Raw genomic sequence first — 17,404 nt, forward strand, 5'->3', positions numbered from 1 at the left:
TGTGTTTGTGTGTATGTGCGTGTGTGGGCATATCTCTCTCTGTTTGTCCACCAGCCGAAGCAGAGAAACATCAGCTAGTATCATATATCCACAGCCTCTCTGCACAGTCCATATGTCCTCCTTCACATTACTGTACAGCGTCACTTGCGTTGGTTGCTGCATGCATCTCTCCAGCCAGCTGTTCCCTGCTCAGACCGCTAGGGGGCGCTCATCCACTTCTGAGCTAAGCAGCGCTCTCGATCTTCCAGGCGGACATACAGGAGCGCAACAACAGTCTGCGTGACTCCCCGACCGCATCGCACCTCTGTCCCGCCACGCAGGGCTACTTTCTCATCGCCTCTCTAAAACAGGATAAATAGGGGGGGTTTGGGCGCTAAGGAAAAGGCTGCACTGGGAGGTAAAAGTTGGATATTTCTTTCATGATTTTATGGCTTAATAACTTAGTTTCCTCTCGCTCACCCACTGTGCGCAAGAGGAGGAGAGAAACGGAACTTTCAGGGGACCTTATCTCGCCCCGGAGTAACCGCGGGGGCAGCGCGCAGGTTTAAACCGAGGAGGTCACACCTGCCACCGGCTCCGGATCTCCCTCTGGCCCGGCTGCGGAGGTGGATGGTATGGTATAACTTTTCCGCTGCAGGCGAACCTGAGAGGAGACGTTTTATGGTTTCGTGGAGAGGGGATGCGAGCCTCTCCTCCGTGTCGGATAGAGGAGCGGCTATGAGGAGAGAGGTTCAACTACTTGGCTAACACAACAAGAGAAAACTGCACCAACAGGTATGGATCTCTGGGTTGACTTTACACCTGCAAGGAACAGCCCTGTCCAGCCGGCTGTGTTAACTGTGTTTAAATTGCGTGTAATAAAGTGTTTGATGGACACACCTTTACTATAACACGAGTATTTAATCTACTGGTTATCTCTAAGGCACATAATGAATAACAGTTCATCTTTAGTGAACAGGGAAGGATTTTGTTTCATGAAGGTACGAGAGTCATGCGCAAAAATGACTTCTGATAATACCCCATCATGTTCTGGTTCGGCACAAGTGTTAATGTCACTGTTGGGAGTTATAGCAAAGACAAATGATTGCGGTTGTTTCAGATTTTGCACAGCCTTTATAGCCCCTCTCTCTCTCTCTCTCTCTCTCTCCCTCTCTTACACCCACGCACGCACACAGTGGGGCACGCAGGTCTCAGCAGTGCGTAAATGGGCATATGGCACTATTTTAGTTAGAGTTAGTTGGCATAATCAAGAGTTGGCATAATCTCATTGATTGCATGAGATGTGATATGCCCAGAGGTTCAACATAAGGATGTTGTTGCGGTATTTCATGGGGATAGAACAGATGAGTTCTTTGCGTTTCCCTTCCCATCCTCCCATCCACTTAAAAGTATAGTTGCATTCAACTCACAGGAACTTATTTTACTTATTAAAAATGTAAATATATATATATATATATATATATATATATATATATGTGGAGCATGTCGGGAAACCTTCCTTTAACCTGTCGTCTCCTGCAAGGCACCATGGATCACCTGATGGAAAGTAGATGTTTATTCATAAGATGACCTTTATTGGTGACAACGAGGTGCATCAGTTTGGAGAGAGCAGGCCTAAGTAGTTTAAGGTGTCTCAGAGGTTGTCCTGAGCACTTGAAATGTTAACACACACGGTTTGAAGTAACAGGGTGGCAATTTGAGTCTACTGCCATGTCTTTTAATGGTTGTTTTAGGGCCTTTCATGACCTTGTGTGCATACAAGCTGGTCTGATGATGTAAAGGAAGACGGTTAAGACATATTTTTGAAATGCTCTGCCATCTGTCTTTTACTCCACCTCTGTTTTAATCAGCATGTGTGATGAACATGCAAGAGAGGAGGAAGAGAAGAACGCCGGGAGTTACAAAATAAACCGGAGAAAGCGATGCCATGACTGACAGGAGAGGAAGATGCAGAGAGACGGGGAGCATTTAGCAGGGAGGAAAATCAGTTGGTTCCGGGAGATACAGGAATGCATTAATAGAAACAAGTGCATGGTTAGTGATTAGATGCTCCTGGATTTTTTTGTGAGATGTATTCTTAATATGGCCCCGGGCTGACACCTAACCTACAATGTTGTAACATCACCAGTTTATTAGCACTTGTGGTTTTCAGCTTACCTAAGATAAGGGAGGAGATAACTGTTACAATCTGAATTCTGTGCCAGGTTTAAAATATTTAGTAAAAGCATCAATCCCATTGCTGAATTACTTTGTTTTCTTCTGAAACAAGGCCAACAATTGAAGTGAAAAAGAGAGCTAAAGATGATGTCATGGTGGAGAGAACAGTGCATTGCCTCAGATCGTTGAGAGGTTTGAGGCATTTTTTGGAGTTGTAGAGTCGTTTTTTCTGTGATATAAAGTTTGAGTTAAGAGTAATGTGTCGGTCCCATTATTTGCTTAGTCCTGTTATTACAAAGTGTGGCATGGTGGGAGGTCAGGCGGTACACCTTTGATTGATCATAATGAGAGCACAGCAACACGAACACACACCGATTATCAAGAAGAAGACTATCTAGTCCAGACTGTGTGCATGTAAATAGACATGAATGTGTGTGTTTGCTTTTTGCCTTTGCCTTTATTACACAGTGATTATTGTGGAGATGACAGGAAATGAAGCCGAGAGAGATGATGCAATAAAGGTCATGTAAGCATCTTAATCCCTCTGCCACATGGACGCCCCAGATTGTGTGGGAAATGAATGGCTGTTTATGAACAGCAACGCAGGGCATCATACCTTACAATAGGGAAAGTGCTTACCGAGTGTTTTGTCATTCCCTGCCAAATTTCAAAGTTGCTTCACAGACAAACGCACAGACATGGACGGAGCTGCTTCTTGTGTAGTATGGATTCAGCAGGACACAAGACTTTATCAAACTGCTTCTTTTAGCAACATTACCAAAAGTGTACAAATATACACACATGCATAAACAAATACACTCAGTGTCAAAGCGATTTATACAACAAGCTTTCATACATTCATATTCAACTTCTTCTTAACGTCTCCCGATACACACCTTTAACAAGCTTTTCCTGCATCTCCCTAACTCACTACCTTTATCCTTCTCTCCTAACCATAAGCTCTCTGGGCCTTGGGAATTCAAAGCTCCTCTCCACTGAGAGAGAGAGAGAGAGAGAGAGAGAGAGAGAAAGAGAGAGAGAGAGAGAGAGAGAGAGAGAGCAGCCAGGAAGAAATGAAAAGTACAGTATGTGTCCACTAAAATGTGATCTCTTTTTCATTTGCCACCTCCTGTAGCTGCGCATGATGAGCAGAGAGAAGTTGGGAATGAATAAAGAAAGAACAAGAATGAGAAACAGGAACGAGACAGAGACAGACACATGAAGGATGAGAAAGGGAGAGAGGGAGAGGGAGAGGGAGAGAGAGAGAGAGAGAGAGAGAGAGAGAGAGAGAGAGAGATTGAGAGGGGAAAGCCACAGGGGATAAATAGAAATAAATAAAAAGCATGTGTCCCATAAAAGGTGTCGTGTATTTCATTGGCCATCTCCAGTAGCTATGTGTGGTGAGCTGAGGCCCAGGGGGAGCGAGTAGCCACTCTAAATGTGTGTAACCCACATAAAGAAATTGTTTCTGGGAGATCGGGCCCCGTAAATTCATTCCTAGCCGCCAGCCGTGTTCTTATCCCACCTCCCAAAGGTGAGCTACAACACCCAAACACATATATTTTTTAGATTATTTCTCTCTCTTTCCACACAAACACCAAACAGACGCACACACACAGACAGACAAATGCCCTCCCTCAAACAGACACACATCTTCAGCACAACCACAGTTTCTCTGGACGCATTGTTTTTTTTTCTTCTTTTTTTTTTTTTTAAGTAGAAAGTACACAACCACACACACTTACACACACTGCTTTGCTTCCAAATGGCTTGTGTGGGACAGTCACTGTGACAGCTACAACAACATCAGTCCCCGCTGTGGAACAGAACAGCAGCAGACAGAAACAGCGGCAGATGCTGTGCTCACAGCACCAGGATTACCTTAGCCTGAACAAACTCCATTATTGCCTCTATTACCCAGGTATACACAGGCTGGGAAAAAGCACTTTGCAGAACCACTGTTTACCCAACACCTCGCTGCCCCAGTTACTGTTTTCCATGACTATGGAGCAAGGAAGGGGTGAAGACCAGAGGGAGAGAAGAGAGGAGAGAGAAGTTGCATGAGGAGAAACAATACAGTCTTTGTCACATATAGGGAAGTGTGTAGAGAAAAAGCAAAGAGTTGGTTTAATCACCAGCACTCTTTGAAGTGATCAGCTATTATTTGATGATATTATAACCTCTGGGAGCAATGGCCAACTTTTAAGGGGTTCAGGTGTAGCCAGAGATTAGAAATAAAGGACCTTCAGCCTTGACTTTGGTTACCGTGCATTGCCTTTTTATAGTTTGACCAGCAGCGTAGGATGTAAGAATGGAGAAGACTTGTGAGATACAGTCTGAGAGGGGACTTTTGCAGGCGTATGTTTAAGACTTTAATTAAAGCTAAATTGACACTAACTGACTGCCAGTTGGATCCAAATTGCATTAATACTGATTGCGTTTATCCCCTTTTGACTTTTTTCATGCATACAGCAAAAGCCCGCTTAAATAAGTTCTAATTTAGTGCAGAGCAGCACCAGGCACCCTATATACAGAGGCTACAGTCTTCAACAAATCTTCGACCCCCAACCTCAGCCCTTTGATGCATGTCCTCCCCACTTACATCTGCATTGCATGAACATTTCTTTTTTTTTTCTTTTTTAGATTTATTTTGGGCTTTTTGTGCCTTTAATGGATAGATAGGACAGTGGATAGAGTCGGAAATCAGGGAGAGAGAGAGTGGGGAATGACATGGAAAGAAGCCACAGGTGGGAAGTGAACCCGACGCTGGCCGCTTCAGACGACAGCCTCCATACATGGGGCGCGCGCACTAACCACATTTCTGATCTCTCTGTAGCTATCCTTTCAAATAAAGCCCAAACAATAATCTTTCAAAAAAAAAATAAACTTACTCGCTAAAGGACGATGCTACTTGCACTATAAAAACAGAAGCCAGAGCACTGGTACCAAAATCCAGCCCTTCTCAAACAGATTCTGTGATTTTCTGCAGAGTCTGTAAATAGAGATGTGAGCAACATGCAGTCAGTTGAGAGAAAAGTAAATATTGGATTCAACAGTCAATGATGAGAGGGTTCTATAAAATCAAAGGGATTGTTTGGACTAAACAGATCTTTACTGTCAACATATTCATATTCAAAGGCATACATAGGGGATGAAACTTAGTTTCTCTGGAGCCTATTGTGCTAAACAATAAAGAGCAACACAAGGCAGCCAACTTTAAGCGACATACAAAGGTAAGGAGAAACACAAACTGTAGACAAACTGCAAGAATTTAAAATAATTTAAAATAAACCTAAAAAACATAAATGTGTTTGTTGCCTCTCAAAAATGAGAATTTCCTACATTTAACATCTCTTTGATGTCACAGACATGGAGAGAATGTCTTAAAGTGTGGACCGTTTGATGGACATAAAAGGCAATCTTACAGCAATTTGATGAAAGGATTGATCAGCCAAAACGTGTTCTGAAAACTGATTTAAGACATTTTGATTCAATCAATGAATAATTTTTACAGAAAGATCAGGCCAACAGTGAACTCCTTGTTATATTTATTTTGGACATAAGTTATTCCAACAATTTGACAACTGATTAATCAGTTTTTTTTTTTTTTTTTAAAGCGATCAGACTCTGGTTACAGTTTCCTAAATCTGTTTATATATTTATAAATGGAGTATATTTGGGTTTGTACTATTTGTTGGAGACAGTAGTTATTCAGGGAAATGTGATAGACTAAAGGATGAGCCTTTTCATCTAAAAAAAATGGAGGAAGGCTGAATTTGCTTAAGTTTTCAACAGATCAATAAACAAGGAACGTTTTATGTAGTTTCAGCTTTAAAAAGCTTGGAAAAGAAGACAGGATATTCTGTTTAATTAGTTTGACTTCTTACTTTCTCTTTCTCTTTCTTGACAATGAATATAGCTTACCTAGTGCACTCTGATCTGGGGACATTTTTAATTTATGGTGTCTGTCATGTAAGCCCTTGTGGGCTGGGCATATGGATGTATGTATGACACAATAATAAAATAAAAAACTAAAACTAAAACTATAATTAAGTGAAAAAAAAACAACTTTGCATGAGTAGCTATATTATTCATATGAATTCTTTCCAAACTCTTTAATTCTGTGATTTCTATCTTCATTAGTTCTGACATTCTGTATTGATTGATCAATGAAGAAAATGATACATGATAAACATTATCTAATGATAATAGTTTGTGTCAAAGAGACAGAGCTGACAGGAAAGTGTAGCGATGCTCTCTCTCTCTGACTAATGAGGCTCTGAGATAGGGCAACGGTGAGTGATTCTCTGTGTGTGTGTGTGTGTGTGTGTGTGTGTGTGTGCGTGTGTGTGTGTGCGTGTGTGTGTGTGTGTGTGTGCGTGTGTGTGTGTGTGTGTGTGTGTGTGTGTTTGTGTTCAAGGCCATACTGCAGTGCCAATACAGTTGCTGGAAGCATGAGCAAAACAGAGTGAGTGGTTCTGCAGGAGGTTTATAAGGGAGAGCGAGAGCATGAGTGAGTGTGTGATTGTGTTTGTGACAACACACCATCAGAACGTGTGTGTTTGTGTGTGTTGTTTATGTATGAGGTGATCGATTGACTGCCTCGTGTTTCAGTGGACCTCCATCCATCACCCTCATCAGTGACTCTGAGGTGCTATCATGCCATGTTTCCCTTCATTTACACCGTTAATGACCAGCTCTGTTGACCAAACTCTCTGCTGTGCTCCCGGCTCACTGTCTGTCTCTGAACATCACATTTCCAGGCTCAAACAGAAGTGGACCTCAAAAACTCTTCTGCTAATCTGATTTATTCAGTTCGAATTGATTTTTGGTCTCTGACTGATTATTATTTTTTAGAAGTCATATACACATCAGTATGTTTACCATAGGCTTATTCATTTAGAGTTTAGTGCTAGAAGATAAACAAATCTGAGTGTATTTTCGATCTTTTTTTAATTAATTTTAAACCAAGAAGTTAACACAACCGAAATGAGTGAGTAATTGTCATGCTTTTATCCTGTAATATAACAAAAAAAGCCAAGAAAATATTACTACATCACCTATTTAAAAAGGAGCTCTATTTTCTTGCTCTCTGCTCAACCTGACACATCACAGCAGTACTGCTTGTTCCTCACTCTTTGTGGGGGAGGAGGGCGGACGAGTTTCAGAAGTGAGTGACACTAGCCATACGGATAAATATCAGGTTTAAACAATGAAAATTTGTAAAACATAAAGCTGTATGCCATTTTTGTTAAGTGTATGAACATTGTGATTGGTGGTAGAATTGGTTGCAGTACAAGGGGCACCAGCTCAAATCTTGCCTAGGGTACAAAGTGGGCTCTGCCTGATGCTCTCAATTATCAATAAGTGGAGCTCAAATGCTATAAGCTACTGGAGAAATTGGTAAATCTTTTTCCTTTAAAGGTAGGGTATGTATGATTTCGTTGTACATGTTTAAGGTTTGTGTATATATATATATATATATATATATATATGTATACATGTATACAAATAAAAATATACATGTATACAAATATCTGTTTTAATATACAACAATTTTCTACTTTTTTGTAAAAGCAGTACAGATTTGCATAATCTGGTTATAAGGGAAGAAATGTATTACAGAAAACAAGTTTAAAGAAAATTCTATCGAGGAAATGAATTATATTTTTTGTCAAGATGAGAGCCAAGACCTTTCTGTCCCTCTGTTTACTCTCCACTGCCGTTGAGAGGGTTTCCCTTTCTGCTGCGTTTCTGACATGTCTTCCAGTTTTTTTTCCTGGTAAAAGTTTTTTTTTTTAAAAAGGGTTTCCTGCATCTGAGTCAGGTCTCTCAACATAGAGACTCTCGTGTGCTGTATAAAGGCCCCTGAGGCATATTGTGAGTTGTGACTTTGGGCTATATAAATAAAAAATGACTTGACTGTCTCCTTGGGACAGAAGATATTTGTACACCCTCGAACACTCCTTACACACTGATGCTGTCGACATCAGCTAACTTTGACTCATCGCCCTGCCCGACACTTGTGCTTTTTCTACCGAAATGACGCTCAGAATAATTGAAACCCATTCCTAAACATCAATGAAATGCATAGTGGAAAAGTTTTGTTTTTTTTTGACAGAAAAATCAAAGAGTGTTCCTTAAAGCAGCTCCTTGATTGACATCCAATCGGATTCATTGAGCAGTTATTGACAGTGTTTTTATTAAATGTGTTGGATATTGCAGCACCCTATTAGTTCATTCTTGGTGTGCAGGTTTACTATAGCTGCGGTTGCATTTGTAGCAACCAAACTTCTTCTGTGCCAGCTTGCAGCCTATTAAGAAGCAGTTTGATTTGTGGAATGCAGCCCGGCTATAGCTTCTGCTAATGAGTATGCGGTGACAGGACTGTCCACTAGTGTGTGGGCTGAGATGTGGTATCACTTTCAGCCGAGGTTACACACCAACATGCACACTGTAGCTTTGGCGGTGTGAGGGGTTGACTCATTATGTGAGATGGTTAAGAGTTCGCCAGGAGTAAGGACTACAGCTCACATTCAACCCTGCGGCTGTGCAGGTTTCTTCATGATCAACAACGTGACAGCGATCACTGTGGTCATTAGGGTGACATAATTAGGCCTGACCTTGTGAGTGTGTGTGAGTGAGTGTGTCCTATGTCTGCTGTCCTGAGGCATGTTTTTGTGAGTCTCGCCTTGGTCACTCCTTAGGTGGTTGGTAAAAAAAAGCAAAGATGCCCCAAAGGCTTTAACATTTGAACCACCAAGAAGACGCTCACAGTCTCTGGTGAACTGAGACCCCGTTGACAGAGTATAATGAGAGACTCTCTTATTTTCTAAGCTTTAATAATTTCTTTTTCCGTGCTACACAGCTATGCTCTGCCTGTCTGTGTTTGTCTGTGTGCGCCCTTTTATCTTGCAGTCTTTGATTATGTTGTATAAGTGGAACCACTAGCTTCTTTATGGCTGCCTCATTAGGTTGTCAGGCAAGCCGTGAGCACATGCAATTATATCTAATTATGCAATTATGAATTCAGTATGAAGCTTTACACACAGTAGCTGGGTATGTTTGAGCTGTAGCACAAGCACAGCAGTAATTAGCACAGTTTTGCAGGTGGTAGTGTCATAACACACTCCAGAACTTTACCTTGGCTACTTTGTTTCTTTTCAACTACGCTGATGGAAAACAAACCCTGGATTAAGCAAAAAATTGTTTATCTAAATAAAAACATTAAAGGGGACATATTATGAATCCACTTTTACAGTGTTTTTGAACATATATTTGGGTAACCTGAGTGTCTACCAACCCACAACATGTGAAATAAACCCATCCAGTCCTTTGTTTGTGGTCAGCATAAGTCTTACAACACAGAGAAAAGTGCTCTTTTCAAATTTGCTCTCCTTGTGATGTCACATTGGTATTCTGGTAAAAACAAATACCCTCCCTCCTGTGTCTCCGTCAGCCATGTTTTTTTTTCCAGGGGGCACGCTGACCAGTTGCCATGGAAGCTCAAAGCTCATGTCGGCACCGGTCGGCACATCCGACATAACATTTAAAGAGACACACACACCAAAACGGAGCGTTCTGAGAGAGCTGGTTTATACAGGGTCACAAACCTCCTCTGGTGCTTGATTCATGTCATGTGCACAGCACAGATGTTTCATGTAGACCACAGTGGACTGTTTGAAAAGGTGGAAAAGGGGAATAATGTGTCCGCTTTAAATTAAGCATAAATGCCAAATTTACTTTCATTCTAGTTTTCATAAAAAATAGCTTAATATTGTTTTGACCTGGTTGTCACGGCTTCTGTTACAGACATTTCAGTACGTTATAGTGCAGATGACATAAGTGTGCATCAGCCTTAGCCCACCATGCTGTCTGTTAATTTACATTTTCTTTCTTGCCTCTTTGCTTTTGGAGCTCAAAGTACTTTAAAAGAAAGTGTGTAACAACGAGCTATAATTGCTGTTAGAATAAGTAAACAGGAAAGGCAAGATTTGCGTGAGGAAGTGATTGTATGCAGGTACACAGTCTGAGTGTAGAACAAAAGAGGCGGGATGCAATCTGCCATAATGCAAACCTGGAACCCATCTGCAGTCATCCAGTATCAATTTAGGTTTAATCAATCTCTATAAATAGATATCTGTATTCAAATGCAGTAAACAATTGGCTCTTAGCTGTTATTATTCAACACCAACTCCAGTCTTGCTTCTCCGGTTGCTGGTCGGACTGTAATGAAGGGAATCACACTGAAACAGAAGTGTTGGCTGGGAGTCCATTTCACTAATAACTGGCTACACTGGAAGTCCCATAAAGATGACAGTCTTCTCTGCCAGTTACATCCATCTTCCTTTATGAGAAGAAGGCAGAGTTAGGAAAATGCTAGTACTGAAGAAGAGTACATTGCATGACTGGGAATCTTCCTATGTAAAGACTATACAAAACTTGTCCAAAACGTTTGACTGTCAAATTTCACTTTGCTGTCAAAATGTTTGAAAATGGCTGACAGAGTGTCACATGTTAGCCCTACATTTTTAGAAGCATACTGAGATTTAATATAAGCACTTGTGTCAGTGAGAAGTGTGTCCCTTTGGCTTCAACCCAAGATGAAAAAAGTCTGTGCCTTGTAAAGCTCTAGAGCAAAGAACTGGTCCTCTGAATTTATACATTTCAGCCTCCAGCACAGCCGGTGCATTTCTGTTTTTCTACAAGCCACGTTTCACACCAGCACTTCAATAGATGAGATAAAAAAATAAAAACATGGTGAAAGAAGGGAATGAGCTATGGTAGGTGGTGCGCTTCAGTGTGTCATGTTTCTCTAGAGATCCTATTGAGGAAAGCAGGCGAGGCTGCGAGGCTCACAGTGTGTGTGAGAGACATGGCTGACAGTAATACAAGCAGCATGCTGCACCCCTCCCAGCAATCACATCCTTAAGACGATTTCTCTTACTAATCCACAACTAATATGACTAATATTGTGACACTGCCATTAGCCACAGCACCGTGAGCGCTCACACAGAGGGAGAAACCAGAGCCATGCATGAACCCACAAATAAGCACCAGCGGCGTTTTGGTAGCTTTTAGGTATTCATCTGCTGTGTTTTCATACAAATAAACTGCTGTTTTAATGCTTGTTTAAGCCTGAGATTTATCAAGCTGTTACACTGGCTGTACAGATGCTGTTGATATCTTGTTAACAGCCACAGTTGATCAATACAGGAGTGTGTGTTGCTTAGCCCCTTATGCTGATGAAACAAAGACATGTGTCAGTGCCTCCAGAAAACATGACTCAATCAACAGATGCATGAGGAAAAAGCAACCAGGAAGATGTTGATGATATCAACTGCAGAACATCAGCAGACTTTTTGAGAACATAAGAAAATGTCACAATAACAAACAAGGATTCACTTATAAACCAAAGATCATTTTTAAGTTGTATAGTATTTTTTAAGACGTAATACTTTTGTATGATTCAAGTAAAAAAAAAAAGAAAAAAAAGTCTCCCCCACAACATTCCTTCAGTTTGAGTGAGAATAAGACTCAGGCTGTGTGGGAGGGACACAGACAGGCTCTGAATGCAGAACAAGAATTCTAATTTTAAAGCCATGAATTGCCAAAAGACTGCTTTCAAATTGATTGAATCCAACTTTATTAGCATTCCGCCTGCCTTCATGTGATGAGGCTGAGCCGGCCCTGTGTCCCCTCCTCGAGCTGCAGCTGTGGCGGAGGGGCACAAAGAGGAGCTTCATTTGTGATGCACATGGCTTTAAGGCTTACAATCACAATGAAGTACATTGTCAATTATTTTGTGTCAATGTTTTCGACACTTGTTTTGCAGTTATCTCACGTATTCTTTGGCTTTCACCTATAAAGCACGTGTGAATTAAGATGAGGATACAGCAGAGCTACATTTATTAAGCAATAGGGCTCTATATGAGAAAATAATGCTTAAGAACAACTGAAATATCTCAACAAAAATAAAAGTGTGCACAGACTATTATGGCAAGCCGTTCAGGAAATTAATATATTGAATGAAACTTTGAATATATGGAATGAAGTCTGACTATATTGAATGTAACTTTGAATATATTGAATGAAGTCTGAATATATTGAATGGAAGTCTGTAGTGTTATTTCAGCTAACAACTCAGAGACTAAAAAAATCCCTAAAGTTGGATGCACAAAGTGCGCTCAGCAATGATTGTTGAACATTACTACTCATAAGAAGTAAAAGTGTTCTAATGATTGAACTATGATCTTCAAGTTGACACATTCTACATTCCATATTATTCATATCATTTTGAGAACAACCAGCAACTTTTCAAAAAAGTTTTGACGTTCAAGAAATTATTGGTATATTTCAGCTGATGTCATTTTGCAAAACCAGCATATTCAGCAGGGTGTCTTTTTGATGACAACAATGAAACTGGTGGATTTGGAGAATTGAAATCAGCTTCAATTCCATATATTCAGACTTCATTCAATATATTCAGCATTTCATTCCATATATATTCAAACTTCATTCAATATGTTCAGACTTCATTCAATATATTCAAAGTTTCATTCCATATATTCAAGTTTTCATTCAATATATTCAAAGTTTCATTCAATTTATTAATTTCCTGAACGGCTTGCCATAGCCTATGATGGTTCATCTATGGTTTCCTGAACATATATCTTAATCCCCACACTGTGCTTATAGCGCCACCATGAGGTTGAGACATTTTGTTTTTAGTGAAAAACCTTAAACAGCTAGGAAAAGTTGATAATAGCACTCCCAGTAGCATAATCAGGAAAAATATACTGAATTTGTCCCACAATTTGATTTATGACATTGAATTTAACTTTAAATAGAAAAATGAGAAAATTTCAACACAACAAAATGCTAAACAAGGTGGCAAACAAGCTAAGCAGTATATTTGATCTCACTGTCGGCTTATGTTAGCACCTGTCTGAAAGTATCTCTGTCTTAATATATCCTCAGTGCATATGTGCAATATCTTGTTTTTTTTAGGCTCCTTAATTGGTAGAAACCCTGATGATGTTACGTTTACCTGGTTTGATTGTGACTCTGCATCTTTGTGTATGGGATGTGGATGAGTGTGATCTGCATTTTGCATTTACAGCAGTAGATGATGCTAGAAGTCACACTGGAGGGAATGAGAATGTGTTGACTTTGTCAATGTCTTCATCATGATGACGATTCATATTATATACTTTCATCCTTTTAGAAAAAAAAAAACCTGCATGAATCTTTTCTTGAGGTTTCTTTAAAAAAAGATTGGAAAGGTTAATGTAGTAGGTCATATTTTCTTTAAAAGGTGAGAAATCAGATAAGATATCAATATTGATGATGTGTGCTGCATTAGTCTCTGGCTTAACTACGAGAATTTGGCTGAGTACAGCCTTTATAACCCTGACTACACTAATGAGGTCCCTTAAGGCCCTCGTTTTTGAAAACTGCTGTCCTGTGTCACCCAGACTGCACCCTGTGCAGCAGGGTGCTGTCCCTTGCAGCAGGATTTAAAAAGGGAGCTGTCCATGGTGCAAATGTGCCTCTCCCTGAAGTTCTAGCCACTCACACATAATGATGTCAGGGCTTCGCTGTTGTTGCCCATCTGAAGCGTAGGTGAGTGTTTTTGTACGAAGGGCTTCACCACTTTAAGAAAAGATTTGGTCAGTTTAGACTTCCCACAATGATGAGATGGGGATCTGAAGAATCTACTTGGCATAGCCTGGTCCTTCTTATCCCGAAAGTTGTTTGGATAAGAGGCGGCACTGTAATGCAATGAGGCATGGTGGAGAGAAAATCCATCTGACGGGGAGTTGTTTGTTCAAGGGGAGAAAGAGGAGTGGGGAGGTGAAGGACTAACAGCTGCTGAACAAACAGAAAGGAAGGTAAAATTCTATGAAGATTTGTGAGAAAGCAATGAGTAGAATTCACTTTAATTACCTTTAGTTTGCATAAGGTTTGATGCACTTTTCAAAGTGCGTCCTTGTGCCATTGCATTTCAATTTCAACTTTAAAGCATCCTGTTTAATTATTCAACAACTCCTGTCCAGCTCTCTCTTTCATTGAATGTGTGTTTGCTTGCCGGTGCAAGTGAGTGCATATGTGCATACATGCGCATGCATGTGTGAACCTGCCCGCCATTAATAGATGATAACCCTGGTCGGTCCAAGCTGTGCTAATGCACTTGTTGTCCATCCTTCCTTTTCTTGTCTCTCTATGTCCATCTCTCTCTGATGAAAAAAAACTGTGATGGACTTGGAAAAACTGTAAAGACTGAAATGGGAGTTGGGAAAAGAGTTGCTGTGAGACTCCGTGTGTGTGTGTGTGTGTGTGTGTGTGTGTGGTTGTCTGTGTGTGTGTGTGTGTGTGTGTGTGTGTGTGTGTGTGTGTGTGTGTGTGTGTGTGTGTAGGGTAAGCCTTGGGGTAAGCTTTTAGAGGTCTGAGCAGAAGGGTGTGAGTGAGAAGGAGAGGACAGATTTGAGCAGTTATCTCTCCCAGCAGACCTCCTGTCCTGCCTGCCCACATATCTACTAACAGTCACACACACACAGACATAAACACAAACAAACACACACATTCACATACACTGTTCCCATCTGTAATCATGTTTAGCATGGCTCTCTCACATACATTCACAGTCCAGTTTGAAAATACTTTTGCATTCAGAATGCCGATGCAAACTGTGTGTTTGTTGTGCAGCAGCAGCAGCAGCAGAGTGTACCTCATAATGCTCACCAGAAACAAGCCGTGAGAAGGCAGACAGAGATTGTGGGCTTGATGCTATTTTTACAGCCAGTGTGATGAGGGGTGTGCCAAAAAAAAAAAAGAGCTCAGCTCTTTTCCCCACCCAGATGCATCAATTAGAAATCCTTGCTGCCTCATATGTGTCTTTGTTCACACAAATAAATGCATGTTGTGGAGATACAAGTCAATTGATAAATGGATAGAATAATTATCAGAGAATCGAGAATACAATTTGCACTTGCTGTGGTTCTCGCAAAGGTAGATTTGCAAAGGAAAAGGCTCTTCCAGGGAGTCAACAACTGTGTATGCATGGTTGAGTGTGTGTGTTCGTGTGTGTGTGTGTGTGTGTGTGTGTGTGTGTGTGTGTGTGTGTGTGTGTGTGTGTGTGTGTGTGTGTGTGTGTGTGTGTGTCTGTGTGTGTCTGTGTGTGTGTTGCAGTAGGAGGGGAAATCAATGCTGAGAATATAGTGGCAATTACTACAGCAGCCTGCAAGTGAACCTAGTGGAACAAACTAACTAATACATGAATAAATAAGCACAGTGAAATGGAGATGTGTATGTATGTGTGTGTTTTTTTTTTATCAGTGTGTGTGAGTGTGTTAGCAGACTGGATCTGCAGATCTTGGACACTCCTTTGCAGTGCCAGCCAATTAACGAAGTGTGTAAACCGAGCTCATTAAAGAATCAGCATTGGCCACACACTAACAAACACTTATGCACACAGACACACACACACACACACACACGCGCGCACACACACACACACACACACGCACACACACGCACACACACACACACACGCACAAACAAACACACACACACGCACTAAGTCTTAGTTTCAAGCTTGACTCTCTCTGATTTCAAGCTAACCACCAGAAGAGCTGCCAAACTGTTTTTCCTTTCACAACAAAGTTCTCCTGTAGGGTGTGTGTTATTATCTGCTTATTTGCTTCCCTGTGTATGCTCTTAATTGTCTGTTGGTCAAGAAGATTGATCAGTTTGTTTCTTTGATACAGCTGCCAAGAGCTACCTCACTAACTCATCTAACAAACGCTCTTCAAGGTCTCCAACTACTAGCTTCTTCTCTCTTCTTCTGTCCCTCCTCCTCTCTGTCGCTCACTGACTCGCTGCCTCTTGGCTTCTTTCTTTCTCGGTTCATCTATTTCAATCTGCTTTCTACATTTCTCCAACTTTGCCGTTCTGTTTTCCATTGGCGGAGGAAAGCAAATATATGGGCTCTTAATTTGCCTAGCTGTGTAATAATGTTGAGTCACGTTTTGTTGGTATAGGGAGTGAGTGTCCGGTGTGTGTGTGTGTGTGTGTGTGTGTGTGTGTGTGTGTGTGTGCTTTTCTGTTTGCTCAATGAGACTGTGAAAAATAAGCAATAAGCAGCCAGGAGATGTTAGGTGAGAATTTTTCTCTCGATCTGCTTAATGACCATGATTCATGGAACTGTGTGGACTATTATTAGTCATCCAAATGAGGAAACACAATAGAGTGGGCAAGCAAGTGTGAGTGGATCACACTGTGCAGTTAGTGTAATCCATTCTAGGTCTGGATGATGAAAGTGAAGCCCGTCACTCCTGTTTCTGCACGTGTCTTATTTCAAATCAACTTGGTTTAGTCTGATTCACTTCAATGGCTTTCATTTGAATGAAGACTGCTTCCCACAGCTCTAGAACTGAACAAGAAATACAAATTTGGATTGATTATCACAACTTGAACATCGCTAAGTGTGAAGGCCTCAACCTCATCACATCACTTCTTGCTGGGACAAAATGTGTTACAGTTACTGGACAGCAAAACAGAAACTTTGCCAATGATGAGTACAGATTTGAAAAAAAAAAAAAAAAAGACTTCTAATGGTTTGGTAGGTTTAGGCACTTAAAGAACTTGGTTTAGTTTATAAAAAAAGATTGTGGCCCTGGTATCAAAAACACCAACTGTTATTTTATGGACTTACCTCACATTAAGTAAGTAATGGAAGTATTTTTAGGTGCTGTACACGATGAAAGATAATTAATGTAATCTTTGGCCTCATGGGATGTTTGGATTCTTTGTTGAGATTGACACATGGTTCCTTTAGAAATGAAGGTGATGTGATTTAAGGAGCTATAGAGTCTGATCTGGAGACTTGAATCTGAGTTCTGAGTAAGAACAAAAGGTACTTTGTGTCACATATGGAACCAATGTAACTTCACATTTGAAGTGTGAGGTCACTTCTGTAGGAAGCTTTAGTGACCAAAGTTCTTACTGTAACCTAAACCACAATCATTCTCTAGAGTCTAAACATTGGTTACTGAGTAGTTTTAGTGCCTCAACTTCGATAAAGGCGTTCTTCATTTCCTATGTGCACTTGTATTGGCGTGGCCTTGGTATGGACATGATATTTTATATGTATGACTTACATCGAGGTTGTGGTTGTTTCATGTGATTCTGTCATATAGGGATCTGCAGAAGATTGATTGAATCCTTATGTCTACTTCTTCCATAG

The 17,404-nt window shown here is 40.7% G+C and overlaps 1 protein-coding gene across 1 annotated transcript in view; it reads left to right on the top strand.

Annotated features, from left to right (window-relative positions):
* The first annotated feature begins 253 nt into the window (after positions 1–253).
* LOC109984927 (chemokine-like protein TAFA-2) overlaps positions 254–17,404 on the top strand; it is a 74,560-nt gene continuing 57,409 nt past the window's right edge. The window contains exon 1 of the mRNA XM_020635101.3: positions 254–774. The gene's annotated coding sequence lies outside the window, so the exon portion shown is untranslated. The remainder of the gene's footprint in view (positions 775–17,404) is intronic.

The sequence above is a fragment of the Labrus bergylta genome, chromosome 12 (assembly GCF_963930695.1).
Source record: "Labrus bergylta chromosome 12, fLabBer1.1, whole genome shotgun sequence".
Classification (NCBI taxonomy): domain Eukaryota; kingdom Metazoa; phylum Chordata; class Actinopteri; order Labriformes; family Labridae; genus Labrus; species Labrus bergylta.